The sequence below is a fragment of the Ambystoma mexicanum genome, chromosome 12 (genome assembly GCF_040938575.1).
Source record: "Ambystoma mexicanum isolate Mex_15411 chromosome 12, UKY_AmexF1_1, whole genome shotgun sequence".
NCBI lineage: Eukaryota > Metazoa > Chordata > Amphibia > Caudata > Ambystomatidae > Ambystoma > Ambystoma mexicanum.
The window spans coordinates 454320456-454341914 of NC_090936.1; positions in this window are offsets into that span (position 1 = coordinate 454320456).

Sequence of the window (21459 nt, forward strand, 5' to 3'; positions counted from 1 at the left end):
AGGAACAGATAGGAATACATAAAGTCATTTGCTTGAAAGTAGATATTCCTAGATGATGTCGTAGTATAAACAAAGAATATTTTATGCTCATTTATTAACACATTCCTCAATGGGATATGTATGTTTCTGCATTTCAAGGTATGCAGGCATTCACCTCCATCCATCTATGCATGGATCGGCTTGGTGGCCTCAAATGGTGTCGGCGAGGGAGACGTCTTGCAGTCTTGAGACACATTCTCAGCTGAAGAAGCAGCACAGGAATACACCAAGGTGTGCAGCGACATTACAAGTATGCAGAAAAAAGTCCATAACCCTAAGTTCTCTTCTTTCCCGAGGTATGAAAGCAAGAAACAGCAATATATATGTAGACTGCAGCATTGCAAATATATGAAGTATACAGAAACAAGGCCTCTCCACTGTTGCTCTCGCAGGCATGAAAGACGAAGAAACAGGGCGATTGACCTGCACTTCTGCAACTCTCAAAGATGTGGATACTCACGAGATTAGTCCAGAGGTACAGTATTCACCATTGTTCCTCTCCCAGGCATGAGAGACCAAGAAACAAGGTAAGATACCTACTCTGCTGTTGTGTTAATAGAAGACATATGTAAATAAATGAAGAGCATGTACTCTAGTAACACCTTTTGTAACCACATACTCTGTGTCCAGCTATGCACAGAGCCAACCATGTCCAGCTACGCACAGATTTCTCCATGGCCAGTTATGAACAGATAACTCCATGTCCGGCTATGCACACATTCATTCAATCTGACTCATTTGCATTAGATGTGGATACTCACAAGATTAGGCCAGAGGTACAGTATTCACCATTGCTCCTCTCACAGGCATGAGAGACCAAGAAAGAAGGTAAGATACCTACTATGCTATTGTGATAATAGAAGGTATATATAAATAAAGAGCACATGCCCTAGTAAATCTTTTTGTACCCACATACTGTGTACAGCTATGCACAGAGCCAACCATGTCCAGCTACGCACAGATTTCTCCATACCCAGCTATGCACAGTTAACTCCATGTCCGGCTACGCACACATTCATTCAATCTCACTCATTTGCATTAGATGTGGATACTCACGAGATTAGGCCAGAGGTACAGTATTCACCATTGTTCCTCTCCCAGGCATGAGAGACCAAGAAACAAGGTAAGATACCTACTCTGCTATTGTGATAATAGAAGGCATATATAAATAAATGAAGAACACGTGCCCTAGTAACTCTTTTTGTACCCACAAACTGTGTGTCCAGCTATGCACAGAGCCAACCATGTCCAGCTATGCACAGATGTCTCCATGTCCAGCTATGCACAGATAACTCCATGTCCGGCTACGCACACATTCATTCAATCTCACTCATTTGCATTTGACCCTTTTAAAAGACTGCCACAGGAAGCTCAGTTTTCAACTTAGAAATTCTATTTCAATATTTAGCTGTGCATATATGCTTTCAAGTTCAGCTACTTTGTGCACAGAAAACAAATATCCAGCCAAGGGCAGCACTCTCCATATAAACCTACGGAGACTACTATAACTGCACATATTAACAGAAATTTCTGCGTGCAGGCAAATTCAAATATGTGCAGGAGCAGATAGGAATACATTAAGTCATTTGCTTGTAAGTAGATATTCCTAGATGATGTCATAGTATAAACAAAGAATCCTTTTATGATCATTTATTAACACATTCCTCAATGGGATATGTATGTTTCTGCATTTCAAGGTATGCAGGCATTCACCTCCATCCATCTATGCATGGATCGGCTTGGTGGCCTCAAATGGTGTAGGCGAGGGAGAAGTCTTGCAGTCTTGAGACACACTCTCAGCTGAAGAAGCAGCACAGGAATACACCAAGGAGTGCAGCGACATTACAAGTATGCAGAAAAAATTCCATAACCCTAAGTTCTCTTCTTTCCCGAGGTATGAAAGCAAGAAACAGCAAGATATAAGTAGACTGCAGCATTGCAAAGATATGAAGTATACAGAAACAAGGCCTCTCCACTGTTCCTCTTGCAGGCATGAAAGATCAAGAAACAGGGCGATTGACCTGCACTTCTGCAACTCTCAAAGATGTGGATACTCACGAGATTAGTCCAGAGGTACAGTATTCAACATTGTTCCTCTCCCAGGCATGAGAGACCAAGAAACAAGGTAAGATACCTACTCTGCTGTTGTGTTAATAGAAGACATATATAAATAAATGAAGAGCATTTACTCTAGTAACACTTTTTGTAACCAAATACTCTGTGTCCAGCTATGCACAGAACCAACCATGTCCAGCTACGCACAGATTTCTCCATGGCCAGCTATGCACAGATAACTCCATGTCCGGCTATGCGCACATTCATTCAATCTGACTCATTTGCATTAGATATGGTTACTCACAAGATTAGGCCAGAGGTACAGTATTCACCATTGTTCCTCTACCAGGCATGAGAGACCAAGAAACAAGGCAAGATACCTACTCTACTATTGTGATAATAGAAGGTATATATAAATAAAGAGCACGTGCCATAGTAACTCTATTTGTACCCACATACTTTGTCCAGCTATGCACAGAGCCAACCATGCCCAGCTACACACAGATTTCTCCATGTCCAGCTATGCACATTTAACTCCATGTCCGGCTACGCACACATTCATTCAATCTCACTCATTTGCATTAGATGTGGATACTTACGAGATTAGGCCAGAGGTACAGTATTCACCATTGTTCCTCTCCCAGGCATGAGAGACCAAGAAACAAGGTAAGATACCTACTCTGCTATTGTGATAATAGAAGGCATATATAAATAAATGAAGTACACGTGCCCTAGTAACTCTTTTTGTACCCACAAACTGTGTGTCCAGCTATGCACAGAGCCAACCATGTCCAGCTATGCACAGATTTCTCCATGTCCAGCTATGCACAGATAACGCCATGTCCGGCTACGCACGCATTCATTCAATCTCACTCATTTGCATTTGACCCTTTTAAAAGACTGCCACAGGAAGCTCAGTTTTCAACTTAGAAATTCTATTTCAATATTTAGCTGTGCATATATGCTTTCAAGTTCAGCTATTTTGTGCACAGAAAACAAATATCCAGCCAAGGGCAGCACTCTCCATATAAACCTATGGAGACTACTATAACTGTACATATTAACAGAAATGTCTGCGTGCAGGCAAATTCAAATATGTGCAGGAGCAGATAGGAATACATTAAGTCATTTGCTTGAAAGTAGATATTCCTAGATGATGTCGTAGTATAAACAAAGAATCTTTTATGCTCATTTATTAACACATTCCTCAATGGGATATGTATGTTTCTGCATTTCAAGGTATGCAGGCATTCACCTCCATCCATCTATGCATGGATCGGCTTGGTGGCCTCAAATGGTGTAGGCGAGGGAGAAGTCTTGCAGTCTTGAGACACACTCTCAGCTGAAGAAGCAGCACAGGAATACACCAAGGAGTGCAGCGACATTACAAGTATGCAGAAAAAATTCCATAACCCTAAGTTCTCTTCTTTCCCGAGGTATGAAAGCAAGAAACAGCAAGATATAAGTAGACTGCAGCATTGCAAAGATATGAAGTATACAGAAACAAGGCCTCTCCACTGTTCCTCTTGCAGGCATGAAAGATCAAGAAACAGGGCGATTGACCTGCACTTCTGCAACTCTCAAAGATGTGGATACTCACGAGATTAGTCCAGAGGTACAGTATTCAACATTGTTCCTCTCCCAGGCATGAGAGACCAAGAAACAAGGTAAGATACCTACTCTGCTGTTGTGTTAATAGAAGACATATATAAATAAATGAAGAGCATTTACTCTAGTAACACTTTTTGTAACCAAATACTCTGTGTCCAGCTATGCACAGAACCAACCATGTCCAGCTACGCACAGATTTCTCCATGGCCAGCTATGCACAGATAACTCCATGTCCGGCTATGCGCACATTCATTCAATCTGACTCATTTGCATTAGATATGGTTACTCACAAGATTAGGCCAGAGGTACAGTATTCACCATTGTTCCTCTACCAGGCATGAGAGACCAAGAAACAAGGCAAGATACCTACTCTACTATTGTGATAATAGAAGGTATATATAAATAAAGAGCACGTGCCATAGTAACTCTATTTGTACCCACATACTTTGTCCAGCTATGCACAGAGCCAACCATGCCCAGCTACACACAGATTTCTCCATGTCCAGCTATGCACATTTAACTCCATGTCCGGCTACGCACACATTCATTCAATCTCACTCATTTGCATTAGATGTGGATACTTACGAGATTAGGCCAGAGGTACAGTATTCACCATTGTTCCTCTCCCAGGCATGAGAGACCAAGAAACAAGGTAAGATACCTACTCTGCTATTGTGATAATAGAAGGCATATATAAATAAATGAAGTACACGTGCCCTAGTAACTCTTTTTGTACCCACAAACTGTGTGTCCAGCTATGCACAGAGCCAACCATGTCCAGCTATGCACAGATTTCTCCATGTCCAGCTATGCACAGATAACGCCATGTCCGGCTACGCACGCATTCATTCAATCTCACTCATTTGCATTTGACCCTTTTAAAAGACTGCCACAGGAAGCTCAGTTTTCAACTTAGAAATTCTATTTCAATATTTAGCTGTGCATATATGCTTTCAAGTTCAGCTATTTTGTGCACAGAAAACAAATATCCAGCCAAGGGCAGCACTCTCCATATAAACCTATGGAGACTACTATAACTGTACATATTAACAGAAATGTCTGCGTGCAGGCAAATTCAAATATGTGCAGGAGCAGATAGGAATACATTAAGTAATTTGCTTGAAAGTCGATATTCCTAGATGATGTCGTAGTATACACAAAAAATCCTTTTTCTGCTCATTTATTAACACATTCCTCAATGGGATATGTATGTTTCTGCATTTCAAGGTATGCAGGCATTCACCTCCATCCATCTATGCATGGATCGGCTTGGTGGCCTCAAATGGTGTCGGCGAGGGAGACGTCTTGCAGTCTTGAGACACACTCTCAGCTGAAGAAGCAGCACAGGAATACACCAAGGTGTGCAGCGACATTACAAGTATGCAGAAAAAATTCCATAACCCTAAGTTCTCTTCTTTCCCGAGGTATGAAAGCAAGAAACAGCAAGATATAAGAAGACTGCAGCATGGCAAAGATATGAAGTATACAGAAACAAGACCTCTCCACTGTTCCTCTCGCAGGCATGAAAGACCAAGAAACAGGGCGAATGACCTGCACTTCTGCAACTCTCAAAGATGTGGATACTCACAAGATTAGTCCAGAGGTACAGTATTCACCATTGTTCATCTCCCAGGCATGAGAGACCAAGAAACAAGGTAAGATACCTACTCTGCTGTTGTGTTAATAGAAGACATATATAAATAAATGAAGAGCATGTACTCTAGTAACACTTTTTGTAACCACATACTCTGTGTCCAGCTATGCACAGAGCCAACCATGTCCAGCTACGCACAGATTTCTCTATGGCCAGTTATGCACAGATAACTCCATGTCCGGCTATGCACACATTCATTCAATCTGACTCATTTGCATTAGATGTGGATACTCACAAGATTAGGCCAGAGGTACAGTATTCACCATTGTTCCTCTCCCAGGCATGAGAGACCAAGAAACAAGGTAAGATACCTACTCTGCTGTTGTGTTAATAGAAGACATATATAAATAAATGAAGAGCATGTACCCTAGTAACACTTTTTGTAACCACATACTCTGTGTCCAGCTATGCACAGAGCCAACCATGTCCAGCTATGCACAGATTTCTCCATGGCCAGCTATGCACAGATAACTCCATGTCCGGCTATGCACACATTCATTCAATCTGACTCATTTGCTTTAGATGTGAATACTCACAAGATTAGGCCAGAGGTACAGTATTCACCATTGTTCCTCTCCCAGGCATGAGAGACCAAGAAACAAGGTAAGATACCTACTCTGCTATTGTGATAATAGAAGGCATATATAAATACATGAACAGCACGTTCCCTAGTAACACTTTTTGTACCCACAAACTGTGTGTCCAGCTATGCACAGAGCCAACCATGTCCAGCTATGCACAGATTTCTCCATGTCCAGCTATGCACAGATAACTCCATGTCCGGCTACGCACACATTCATTCAATCTCACTCATTTGCATTTGACCCTTTTAAAAGACTGCCACAGGAAGCTCAGTTTTCAACTTAGAAATTCTACTTCAATATTTAGCTGTGCATATATGCTTTCAAGTTCAGCTATTTTGTGCACAGAAGCAAATATCCAGCCAAGGGCAGCACTCTCCATATAAACCTATGGAGACTACTATAACTGCACATATTAACAGAAATTTCTGTGTGCAGGCAAATTCAAATATGTGCAGGAACAGATAGGAATACATAAAGTCATTTGCTTGAAAGTAGATATTCCTAGATGATGTCGTAGTATAAACAAAGAATATTTTATGCTCATTTATTAACACATTCCTCAATGGGATATGTATGTTTCTGCATTTCAAGGTATGCAGGCATTCACCTCCATCCATCTATGCATGGATCGGCTTGGTGGCCTCAAATGGTGTCGGCGAGGGAGACGTCTTGCAGTCTTGAGACACACTCTCAGCTGAAGAAGCAGCACAGGAATACACCAAGGTGTGCAGCGACATTACAAGTATGCAGAAAAAAGTCCATAACCCTAAGTTCTCTTCTTTCCCGAGGTATGAAAGCAAGAAACAGCAATATATATGTAGACTGCAGCATTGCAAATATATGAAGTATACAGAAACAAGGCCTCTCCACTGTTGCTCTCGCAGGCATGAAAGACGAAGAAACAGGGCGATTGACCTGCACTTCTGCAACTCTCAAAGATGTGGATACTCACGAGATTAGTCCAGAGGTACAGTATTCACCATTGTTCCTCTCCCAGGCATGAGAGACCAAGAAACAAGGTAAGATACCTACTCTGCTGTTGTGTTAATAGAAGACATATATAAATAAATGAAGAGCATGTACTCTAGTAACACTTTTTGTAACCACATACTCTGTGTCCAGCTATGCACAGAGCCAACCATGTCCATCTACGCACAGATTTCTCCATGGCCAGTTATGAACAGATAACTCCATGTCCGGCTATGCACACATTCATTCAATCTGACTCATTTGCATTAGATGTGGATACTCACAAGATTAGGCCAGAGGTACAGTATTCACCATTGCTCCTCTCCCAGGCATGAGAGACCAAGAAAGAAGGTGAGATACCTACTCTGCTATTGTGATAATAGAAGGTATATATAAATAAAGAGCACGTGCCCTAGTAAATCTTTTTGTACCCACATAACTGTGTACAGCTATGCACAGAGCCAACCATGTCCAGCTACGCACAGATTTCTCCATATCCAGCTATGCACAGTTAACTCCATGTCCGGCTACGCACACATTCATTCAATCTCACTCATTTGCATTAGATGTGGATACTCACGAGATTAGGCCAGAGGTACAGTATTCACCATTGTTCCTCTCTCAGGCATGAGAGACCAAGAAACAAGGCAAGATACCTACTCTGCTATTATGATAATAGAAGGCATATATAAATAAATGAAGAACACGTTCCCTAGTAACTCTTTTTGTACCCACAAACTGTGTGTCCAGCTATGCACAGAGAAAACCATGTCCAGCTATGCACAGATGTCTCCATGTCCAGCTATGCACAGATAACTCCATGTCCGGCTACGCACACATTCATTCAATCTCACTCATTTGCATTTGACCCTTTTAAAAGACTGCCACAGGAAGCTCAGTTTTCAACTTAGAAATTCTATTTCAATATTTAGCTGTGCATATATGCTTTCAAGTTCAGCTATTTTGTGCACAGAAAACAAATATCCAGCCAAGGGCAGCACTCTCCATATAAACCTATGGAGACTACTATAACTGTACATATTAACAGAAATGTCTGCGTGCAGGCAAATTCAAATATGTGCAGGAGCAGATAGGAATACATTAAGTAATTTGCTTGAAAGTCGATATTCCTAGATGATGTCATAGTATAAACAAAGAATCCTTTTATGCTCATTTATTAACACATTCCTCAATGGGATATGTATGTTTCTGCATTTCAAGGTATGCAGGCATTCACCTCCATCCATCTATGCATGGATCGGCTTGGTGGCCTCAAATGGTGTAGGCGAAGGAGACGTCTTGCAGTCTTGAGACACACTCTCAGCTGAAGAAGCAGCACAGGAATACACCAAGGAGTGCAGCGACATTACAAGTATGCAGAAAAAATTCCATAACCCTAGGTTCTCTTCTTTCCCGAGGCATGAAAGCAAGAAACAGCAAGATATAAGTAGACTGCAGCATTGCAAAGATATGAAGTATACAGAAACAAGGCCTCTCCACTGTTCCTCTCGCAGGCATGAAAGACCAAGAAACAGGGCGATTGACCTGCACTTCTGCAACTCTCAAAGATGTGGATACTCACGAGATTAGTCCAGAGGTACAGTATTCACCATTGTTCCTCTCCCAGGCATGAGAGACCAAGAAACAAGGTAAGATACCTACTCTGCTGTTGTGTTAATAGAAGACATATATAAATAAATGAAGAGCATGTACCCTAGTAACACTTTCTGTAACCACATACTCTGTGTACAGCTATGCACAGAGCCAACCATGTCCAGCTATGCACAGATTTCTCCATGGCCAGCTATGCACAGATAACTCCATGTCCGGCTATGCACACATTCATTCAATCTGACTTAATTTGCATTAGATGTGGATACTCACAAGATTAGGCCAGAGGTACAGTATTCACCATTGTTCCTCTCCCAGGCATGAGAGACCAAGAAACAAGGTAAGATACCTACTCTGCTATTGTGATAATAGAAGGCATATATAAATAAATGAACAGCACGTGCCCAAGTAACACTTTTTGTACCCACAAACTGTATGTCCAGCTATGCACAGAGCCAACCATGTCCAGCTATGCACAGATAACTCCATGTCCGGCTACACACACATTCATTCAATCTCACTCATTTCCATTTGACCCTTTTAAAAGACTGCCACAGGAAGCTCAGTTTTCAACTTAGAAATTCTACTTCAATATTTAGCTGCGCATATATGCTTTCAAGTTCAGCTATTTTGTGCACAGAAAACAAATATCCAGCCAAGGGCAGCACTCTCCATATAAACCTATGGAGACTACTATAACTGCACATATTAACAGAAATTTCTGCGTGCAGGCAAATTCAAATATGTGCAGGAACAGATAGGAATACATTAAGTCATTTGCTTGAAAGTATATATTCCTAGATGATGCCGTAGTATAAACAAAGAATCGTTTTACTCTAATTTATTAACACATTCCTCAATGGGATATGTATGTTTCTGCATTTCAAGGTATGCAGGCATTCACCTCCATCCATCTATGCATGGATCGGCTTGGTGGCCTCAAATGGTGTCGGCGAGGGAGACGTCTTGCAGTCTTGAGACACACTCTCAGCTGAAAAAGCAGCACAGGAATACACCAAGGTGTGCAGCGACATTACAAGTATGCAGAAAAAATTCCATACGCCCTAAGTTCTCTTCTTTCCCGAGGTATGAAAGCAAGAAACAGCAAGATAGATGTAGACTGCAGCATTGCAAAGAAATGAAGTATACAGAAACAAGGCCTCTCCACTGTTGCTCTCGCAGGCATGAAAGACGAAGAAACAGGGCGATTGACCTGCACTTCTGCAACTCTCAAAGATGTGGATACTCACGAGATTAGTCCAGAGGTACAGTATTCACCATTGTTCCTCTCCCAGGCATGAGAGACCAAGAAACAAGGTAAGATACCTACTCTGCTGCTGTGTTAATAGAAGACATATATAAATAAATGAAGAGCATGTACTCTAGTAACACTTTTTGTAACCACATACTCTGTGTCCAGCTATGCACAGAGCCAACCATGTCCAGCTACGCACAGATTTCTCTATGGCCAGTTATGCACAGATAACTCCATGTCCGGCTATGCACACATTCATTCAATCTGACTCATTTGCATTAGATGTGGATACTCACAAGATTAGGCCAGAGGTACAGTATTCACCATTGTTCCTCTCCCAGGCATGAGAGACCAAGAAACAAGGTAAGATACCTACTCTGCTATTGTGATAATAGAGGACATATATAAATAAATGAAGAGCATGTACCCTAGTAACACTTTTTGTAACCACATACTCTGTGTCCAGCTATGCACAGAGCCAACCATGTCCAGCTATGCACAGATTTCTCCATGGCCAGCTATGCACAGATAACTCCATGTCCGGCTATGCACACATTCATTCAATCTGACTCATTTGCTTTAGATGTGAATACTCACAAGATTAGGCCAGAGGTACAGTATTCACCATTGTTCCTCTCCCAGGCATGAGAGACCAAGAAACAAGGTAAGATACCTACTCTGCTATTGTGATAATAGAAGGCATATATAAATACATGAACAGCACGTTCCCTAGTAACACTTTTTGTACCCACAAACTGTGTGTCCAGCTATGCACAGAGCCAACCATGTCCAGCTATGCACAGATTTCTCCATGTCCAGCTATGCACAGATAACTCCATGTCCGGCTACGCACACATTCATTCAATCTCACTCATTTGCATTTGACCCTTTTAAAAGACTGCCACAGGAAGCTCAGTTTTCAACTTAGAAATTCTACTTCAATATTTAGCTGTGCATATATGCTTTCAAGTTCAGCTATTTTGTGCACAGAAGCAAATATCCAGCCAAGGGCAGCACTCTCCATATAAACCTATGGAGACTACTATAACTGCACATATTAACAGAAATTTCTGTGTGCAGGCAAATTCAAATATGTGCAGGAACAGATAGGAATACATAAAGTCATTTGCTTGAAAGTAGATATTCCTAGATGATGTCGTAGTATAAACAAAGAATATTTTATGCTCATTTATTAACACATTCCTCAATGGGATATGTATGTTTCTGCATTTCAAGGTATGCAGGCATTCACCTCCATCCATCTATGCATGGATCGGCTTGGTGGCCTCAAATGGTGTCGGCGAGGGAGACGTCTTGCAGTCTTGAGACACATTCTCAGCTGAAGAAGCAGCACAGGAATACACCAAGGTGTGCAGCGACATTACAAGTATGCAGAAAAAAGTCCATAACCCTAAGTTCTCTTCTTTCCCGAGGTATGAAAGCAAGAAACAGCAATATATATGTAGACTGCAGCATTGCAAATATATGAAGTATACAGAAACAAGGCCTCTCCACTGTTGCTCTCGCAGGCATGAAAGACGAAGAAACAGGGCGATTGACCTGCACTTCTGCAACTCTCAAAGATGTGGATACTCACGAGATCAGTCCAGAGGTACAGTATTCACCATTGTTCCTCTCCCAGGCATGAGAGACCAAGAAACAAGGTAAGATACCTACTCTGCTGTTGTGTTAATAGAAGACATATATAAATAAATGAAGAGCATGTACTCTAGTAACACCTTTTGTAACCACATACTCTGTGTCCAGCTATGCACAGAGCCAACCATGTCCAGCTACGCACAGATTTCTCCATGGCCAGTTATGAACAGATAACTCCATGTCCGGCTATGCACACATTCATTCAATCTCACTCATTTGCATTAGATGTGGATACTCACGAGATTAGGCCAGAGGTACAGTATTCACCATTGTTCCTCTCCCAGGCATGAGAGACCAAGAAACAAGGTAAGATACCTACTCTGCTATTGTGATAATAGAAGGCATATATAAATAAATGAAGAACACGTGCCCTAGTAACTCTTTTTGTACCCACAAACTGTGTGTCCAGCTATGCACAGAGCCAACCATGTCCAGCTATGCACAGATGTCTCCATGTCCAGCTATGCACAGATAACTCCATGTCCGGCTACGCACACATTCATTCAATCTCACTCATTTGCATTTGACCCTTTTAAAAGACTGCCACAGGAAGCTCAGTTTTCAACTTAGAAATTCTACTTCAATATTTAGCTGCGCATATATGCTTTCAAGTTCAGCTATTTTGTGCACAGAAAACAAATATCCAGCCAAGGGCAGCACTCTCCATATAAACCTATGGAGACTACTATAACTGCACATATTAACAGAAATTTCTGCGTGCAGGCAAATTCAAATATGTGCAGGAACAGATAGGAATACATTAAGTCATTTGCTTGAAAGTATATATTCCTAGATGATGCCGTAGTATAAACAAAGAATCTTTTTACTCTAATTTATTAACACATTCCTCAATGGGATATGTATGTTTCTGCATTTCAAGGTATGCAGGCATTCACCTCCATCCATCTATGCATGGATCGGCTTGGTGGCCTCAAATGGTGTCGGCGAGGGAGACGTCTTGCAGTCTTGAGACACACTCTCAGCTGAAAAAGCAGCACAGGAATACACCAAGGTGTGCAGCGACATTACAAGTATGCAGAAAAAATTCCATACGCCCTAAGTTCTCTACTTTCCCGAGGTATGAAAGCAAGAAACAGCAAGATAGATGTAGACTGCAGCATTGCAAAGAAATGAAGTATACAGAAACAAGGCCTCTCCACTGTTGCTCTCGCAGGCATGAAAGACGAAGAAACAGGGCGATTGACCTGCACTTCTGCAACTCTCAAAGATGTGGATACTCACGAGATTAGTCCAGAGGTACAGTATTCACCATTGTTCCTCTCCCAGGCATGAGAGACCAAGAAACAAGGTAAGATACCTACTCTACTGTTGTGTTAATAGAAGACATATATAAATAAATGAAGAGCATGTACTCTAGTAACACTTTTTGTAACCACATACTCTGTGTCCAGCTATGCACAGAGCCAACAATGTCCAGCTACGCACAGATTTCTCTATGGCCAGTTATGCACAGATAACTCCATGTCCGGCTATGCACACATTCATTCAATCTGACTCATTTGCATTAGATGTGGATACTCACAAGATTAGGCCAGAGGTACAGTATTCACCATTGTTCCTCTCCCAGGCATGAGAGACCAAGAAACAAGGTAAGATACCTACTCTGCTGTTCTGTTAATAGAAGACATATATAAATAAATGAAGAGCATGTACCCTAGTAACACTTTTTGTAACCACATACTCTGTGTCCAGCTATGCACAGAGCCAACCATGTCCAGCTATGCACAGATTTCTCCATGGCCAGCTATGCACAGATAACTCCATGTCCGGCTATGCACACATTCATTCAATCTGACTCATTTGCTTTAGATGTGAATACTCACAAGATTAGGCCAGAGGTACAGTATTCACCATTGTTCCTCTCCCAGGCATGAGAGACCAAGAAACAAGGTAAGATACCTACTCTGCTATTGTGATAATAGAAGGCATATATAAATACATGAACAGCACGTTCCCTAGTAACACTTTTTGTACCCACAAACTGTGTGTCCAGCTATGCACAGAGCCAACCATGTCCAGCTATGCACAGATTTCTCCATGTCCAGCTATGCACAGATAACTCCATGTCCGGCTACGCACACATTCATTCAATCTCACTCATTTGCATTTGACCCTTTTAAAAGACTGCCACAGGAAGCTCAGTTTTCAACTTAGAAATTCTACTTCAATATTTAGCTGTGCATATATGCTTTCAAGTTCAGCTATTTTGTGCACAGAAGCAAATATCCAGCCAAGGGCAGCACTCTCCATATAAACCTATGGAGACTACTATAACTGCACATATTAACAGAAATGTCTGTGTGCAGGCAAATTCAAATATGTGCAGGAACAGATAGGAATACATAAAGTCATTTGCTTGAAAGTAGATATTCCTAGATGATGTCGTAGTATAAACAAAGAATATTTTATGCTCATTTATTAACACATTCCTCAATGGGATATGTATGTTTCTGCATTTCAAGGTATGCAGGCATTCACCTCCATCCATCTATGCATGGATCGGCTTGGTGGCCTCAAATGGTGTCGGCGAGGGAGACGTCTTGCAGTCTTGAGACACATTCTCAGCTGAAGAAGCAGCACAGGAATACACCAAGGTGTGCAGCGACATTACAAGTATGCAGAAAAAAGTCCATAACCCTAAGTTCTCTTCTTTCCCGAGGTATGAAAGCAAGAAACAGCAATATATATGTAGACTGCAGCATTGCAAATATATGAAGTATACAGAAACAAGGCCTCTCCACTGTTGCTCTCGCAGGCATGAAAGACGAAGAAACAGGGCGATTGACCTGCACTTCTGCAGCTCTCAAAGATGTGGATACTCACGAGATTAGTCCAGAGGTACAGTATTCACCATTGTTCCTCTCCCAGGCATGAGAGACCAAGAAACAAGGTAAGATACCTACTCTGCTGTTGTGTTAATAGAAGACATATATAAATAAATGAAGAGCATGTACTCTAGTAACACCTTTTGTAACCACATACTCTGTGTCCAGCTATGCACAGAGCCATCCATGTCCAGCTACGCACAGATTTCTCCATGGCCAGTTATGAACAGATAACTCCATGTCCGGCATATGCACACATTCATTCAATCTGACTCATTTGCATTAGATGTGGATACTCACAAGATTAGGCCAGAGGTACAGTATTCACCATTGCTCCTCTCACAGGCATGAGAGACCAAGAAAGAAGCTAAGATACCTACTATGCTATTGTGATAATAGAAGGTATATATAAATAAAGAGCACATGCCCTAGTAAATCTTTTTGTACCCACATACTGTGTACAGCTATGCACAGAGCCAACCATGTCCAGCTACGCACAGATTTCTCCATACCCAGCTATGCACAGTTAACTCCATGTCCGGCTACGCACACATTCATTCAATCTCACTCATTTGCATTAGATGTGGATACTCACGAGATTAGGCCAGAGGTACAGTATTCACCATTGTTCCTCTCCCAGGCATGAGAGACCAAGAAACAAGGTAAGATACCTACTCTGCTATTGTGATAATAGAAGGCATATATAAATAAATGAAGAACACGTGCCCTAGTAACTCTTTTTGTACCCACAAACTGTGTGTCCAGCTATGCACAGAGCCAACCATGTCCAGCTATGCACAGATGTCTCCATGTCCAGCTATGCACAGATAACTCCATGTCCGGCTACGCACACATTCATTCAATCTCACTCATTTGCATTTGACCCTTTTAAAAGACTGCCACAGGAAGCTCAGTTTCCAACTTAGAAATTCTATTTCAATATTTAGCTGTGCATATATGCTTTCAAGTTCAGCTACTTTGTGCACAGAAAACAAATATCCAGCCAAGGGCAGCACTCTCCATATAAACCTACGGAGACTACTATAACTGCACATATTAACAGAAATTTCTGCGTGCAGGCAAATTCAAATATGTGCAGGAGCAGATAGGAATACATTAAGTCATTTGCTTGTAAGTAGATATTCCTAGATGATGTCATAGTATAAACAAAGAATCCTTTTATGATCATTTATTAACACATTCCTCAATGGGATATGTATGTTTCTGCATTTCAAGGTATGCAGGCATTCACCTCCATCCATCTATGCATGGATCGGCTTGGTGGCCTCAAATGGTGTAGGCGAGGGAGAAGTCTTGCAGTCTTGAGACACACTCTCAGCTGAAGAAGCAGCACAGGAATACACCAAGGAGTGCAGCGACATTACAAGTATGCAGAAAAAATTCCATAACCCTAAGTTCTCTTCTTTCCCGAGGTATGAAAGCAAGAAACAGCAAGATATAAGTAGACTGCAGCATTGCAAAGATATGAAGTATACAGAAACAAGGCCTCTCCACTGTTCCTCTTGCAGGCATGAAAGACCAAGAAACAGGGCGATTGACCTGCACTTCTGCAACTCTCAAAGATGTGGATACTCACGAGATTAGTCCAGAGGTACAGTATTCAACATTGTTCCTCTCCCAGGCATGAGAGACCAAGAAACAAGGTAAGATACCTACTCTGCTGTTGTGTTAATAGAAGACATATATAAATAAATGAAGAGCATTTACTCTAGTAACACTTTTTGTAACCAAATACTCTGTGTCCAGCTATGCAAAGAACCAACCATGTCCAGCTACGCACAGATTTCTCCATGGCCAGCTATGCACAGATAACTCCATGTCCGGCTATGCGCACATTCATTCAATCTGACTCATTTGCATTAGATATGGTTACTCACAAGATTAGGCCAGAGGTACAGTATTCACCATTGTTCCTCTACCAGGCATGAGAGACCAAGAAACAAGGCAAGATACCTACTCTACTATTGTGATAATAGAAGGTATATATAAATAAAGAGCACGTGCCATAGTAACTCTATTTGTACCCACATACTTTGTCCAGCTATGCACAGAGCCAACCATGCCCAGCTACACACAGATTTCTCCATGTCCAGCTATGCACATTTAACTCCATGTCCGGCTACGCACACATTCATTCAATCCCACACATTTGCATTAGATGTGGATACTTACGAGATTAGGCCAGAGGTACAGTATTCACCATTGTTCCTCTCCCAGGCATGAGAGACCAAGAAACAAGGTAAGATACCTACTCTGCTATTGTGATAATAGAAGGCATATATAAATAAATGAAGTACACATGCCCTAGTAACTCTTTTTGTACCCACAAACTGTGTGTCCAGCTATGCACAGAGCCAACCATGTCCAGCTATGCACAGATTTCTCCATGTCCAGCTATGCACAGATAACGCCATGTCCGGCTACGCACGCATTCATTCAATCTCACTCATTTGCATTTGACCCTTTTAAAAGACTGCCACAGGAAGCTCAGTTTTCAACTTAGAAATTCTATTTCAATATTTAGCTGTGCATATATGCTTTCAAGTTCAGCTATTTTGTGCACAGAAAACAAATATCCAGCCAAGGGCAGCACTCTCCATATAAACCTATGGAGACTACTATAACTGTACATATTAACAGAAATGTCTGCGTGCAGGCACATTCAAATATGTGCAGGAGCAGATAGGAATACATTAAGTAATTTGCTTGAAAGTCGATATTCCTAGATGATGTCGTAGTATACACAAAAAATCCTTTTTCTGCTCATTTATTAACACATTCCTCAATGGGATATGTATGTTTCTGCATTTCAAGGTATGCAGGCATTCACCTCCATCCATCTATGCATGGATCGGCTTGGTGGCCTCAAATGGTGTCGGCGAGGGAGACGTCTTGCAGTCTTGAGACACACTCTCAGCTGAAGAAGCAGCACAGGAATACACCAAGGTGTGCAGCGACATTACAAGTATGCAGAAAAAATTCCATAACCCTAAGTTCTCTTCTTTCCCGAGGTATGAAAGCAAGAAACAGCAAGATAGATGTAGACTGCAGCATTGCAAAGATATGAAGTATACAGAAACAAGACCTCTCCACTGTTCCTCTCGCAGGCATGAAAGACCAAGAAACAGGGCGAATGACCTGCACTTCTGCAACTCTCAAAGATGTGGATACTCACAAGATTAGTCCAGAGGTACAGTATTCACCATTGTTCCTCTCCCAGGCATGAGAGACCAAGAAACAAGGTAAGATACCTACTCTGCTGTTGTGTTAATAGAAGACATATATAAATAAATGAAGAGCATGTACCCTAGTAACACTTTTTGTAACCACATACTCTGTGTCCAGCTATGCACAGAGCCAACCATGTCCAGCTATGCACAGATTTCTCCATGGCCAGCTATGCACAGATAACTCCATGTCCGGCTATGCACACATTCATTCAATCTGACTCATTTGCTTTAGATGTGAATACTCACAAGATTAGGCCAGAGGTACAGTATTCACCATTGTTCCTCTCCCAGGCATGAGAGACCAAGAAACAAGGTAAGATACCTACTCTGCTATTGTGATAATAGAAGGCATATATAAATACATGAACAGCACGTGCCCTAGTAACACTTTTTGTACCCACAAACTGTGTGTCCAGCTATGCACAGAGCCAACCATGTCCAGCTATGCACAGATTTCTCCATGTCCAGCTATGCACAGATAACTCCATGTCCGGCTACGCACACATTCATTCAATCTCACTCATTTGCATTTGACCCTTTTAAAAGACTGCCACAGGAAGCTCAGTTTTCAACTTAGAAATTCTACTTCAATATTTAGCTGTGCATATATGCTTTCAAGTTCAGCTATTTTGTGCACAGAAGCAAATATCCAGCCAAGGGCAGCACTCTCCATATAAACCTATGGAGACTACTATAACTGCACATATTAACAGAAATTTCTGTGTGCAGGCAAATTCAAATATGTGCAGGAACAGATAGGAATACATAAAGTCATTTGCTTGAAAGTAGATATTCCTAGATGATGTCGTAGTATAAACAAAGAATATTTTATGCTCATTTATTAACACATTCCTCAATGGGATATGTATGTTTCTGCATTTCAAGGTATGCAGGCATTCACCTCCATCCATCTATGCATGGATCGGCTTGGTGGCCTCAAATGGTGTCGGCGAGGGAGACGTCTTGCAGTCTTGAGACACACTCTCAGCTGAAGAAGCAGCACAGGAATACACCAAGGTGTGCAGCGACATTACAAGTATGCAGAAAAAAGTCCATAACCCTAAGTTCTCTTCTTTCCCGAGGTATGAAAGCAAGAAACAGCAATATATATGTAGACTGCAGCATTGCAAATATATGAAGTATACAGAAACAAGGCCTCTCCACTGTTGCTCTCGCAGGCATGAAAGACGAAGAAACAGGGCGATTGACCTGCACTTCTGCAACTCTCAAAGATGTGGATACTCACGAGATTAGTCCAGAGGTACAGTATTCACCATTGTTCCTCTCCCAGGCATGAGAGACCAAGAAACAAGGTAAGATACCTACTCGTCTGTTGTGTTAATAGAAGACATATATAAATAAATGAAGAGCATGTACTCTAGTAACACTTTTTGTAACCACATACTCTGTGTCCAGCTATGCACAGAGCCAACCATGTCCATCTACGCACAGATTTCTCCATGGCCAGTTATGAACAGATAACTCCATGTCCGGCTATGCACACATTCATTCAATCTGACTCATTTGCATTAGATGTGGATACTCACAAGATTAGGCCAGAGGTACAGTATTCACCATTGCTCCTCTCCCAGGCATGAGAGACCAAGAAAGAAGGTGAGATACCTACTCTGCTATTGTGATAATAGAAGGTATATATAAATAAAGAGCACGTGCCCTAGTAAATCTTTTTGTACCCACATAACTGTGTACAGCTATGCACAGAGCCAACCATGTCCAGCTACGCACAGATTTCTCCATATCCAGCTATGCACAGTTAACTCCATGTCCGGCTACGCACACATTCATTCAATCTCACTCATTTGCATTAGATGTGGATACTCACGAGATTAGGCCAGAGGTACAGTATTCACCATTGTTCCTCTCTCAGGCATGAGAGACCAAGAAACAAGGCAAGATACCTACTCTGCTATTATGATAATAGAAGGCATATATAAATAAATGAAGAACACGTTCCCTAGTAACTCTTTTTGTACCCACAAACTGTGTGTCCAGCTATGCACAGAGAAAACCATGTCCAGCTATGCACAGATGTCTCCATGTCCAGCTATGCACAGATAACTCCATGTCCGGCTACGCACACATTCATTCAATCTCACTCATTTGCATTTGACCCTTTTAAAAGACTGCCACAGGAAGCTCAGTTTTCAACTTAGAAATTCTATTTCAATATTTAGCTGTGCATATATGCTTTCAAGTTCAGCTATTTTGTGCACAGAAAACAAATATCCAGCCAAGGGCAGCACTCTCCATATAAACCTATGGAGACTACTATAACTGTACATATTAACAGAAATGTCTGCGTGCAGGCAAATTCAAATATGTGCAGGAGCAGATAGGAATACATTAAGTAATTTGCTTGAAAGTCGATATTCCTAGATGATGTCATAGTATAAACAAAGAATCCTTTTATGCTCATTTATTAACACATTCCTCAATGGGATATGTATGTTTCTGCATTTCAAGGTATGCAGGCATTCACCTCCATCCATCTATGCATGGATCGGCTTGGTGGCCTCAAATGGTGTAGGCGAGGGAGACGTCTTGCAGTCTTGAGACACACTCTCAGCTGAAGAAGCAGCACAGGAATACACCAAGGAGTGCAGCGACATTACAAGTATGCAGAAAAAATTCCATAATCCTAGGTTCTCTTCTTTCCCGAGGCATGAAAGCAAGAAACAGCAAGATATAAGTAGACTGCAGCATTGCAAAGATATGAAGTATACAGAAACAAGGCCTCTCCACTGTTCCTCTCGCAGGCATGAAAGACCAAGAAACAGGGCGATTGACCTGCACTTCTGCAACTCTCAAAGATGTGGATACTCACGAGATTAGTCCAGAGGTACAGTATTCACCATTGTTCCTCTCCCAGGCATGAGAGACCAAGAAACAAGGTAAGATACCTACTCTGCTGTTGTGTTAATAGAAGACATATATAAATAAATGAAGAGCATGTACCCTAGTAACACTTTCTGTAACCACATACTCTGTGTACAGCTATGCACAGAGCCAACCATGTCCAGCTATGCACAGATTTCTCCATGGCCAGCTATGCACAGATAACTCCATGTCCGGCTATGCACACATTCATTCAATCTGACTTAATTTGCATTAGATGTGGATACTCACAAGATTAGGCCAGAGGTACAGTATTCACCATTGTTCCTCTCCCAGGCATGAGAGACCAAGAAACAAGGTAAGATACCTACTCTGCTATTGTGATAATAGAAGGCATATATAAATAAATGAACAGCACGTGCCCAAGTAACACTTTTTGTACCCACAAACTGTGTGTCCAGCTATGCACAGAGCCAACCATGTCCAGCTATGCACAGATAACTCCATGTCCGGCTACACACACATTCATTCAATCTCACTCATTTCCATTTGACCCTTTTAAAAGACTGCCACAGGAAGCTCAGTTTTCAACTTAGAAATTCTACTTCAATATTTAGCTGCGCATATATGCTTTCAAGTTCAGCTATTTTGTGCACAGAAAACAAATATCCAGCCAAGGGCAGCACTCTCCATATAAACCTATGGAGACTACTATAACTGCACATATTAACAGAAATTTCTGCGTGCAGGCAAATTCAAATATGTGCAGGAACAGATAGGAATACATTAAGTCATTTGCTTGAAAGTATATATTCCTAGATGATGCCGTAGTATAAACAAAGAATCTTTTTACTCTAATTTATTAACACATTCCTCAATGGGATATGTATGTTTCTGCATTTCAAGGTATGCAGGCATTCACCTCCATCCATCTATGCATGGATCGGCTTGGTGGCCTCAAATGGTGTCGGCGAGGGAGACGTCTTGCAGTCTTGAGACACACTCTCAGCTGAAAAAGCAGCACAGGAATACACCAAGGTGTGCAGCGACATTACAAGTATGCAGAAAA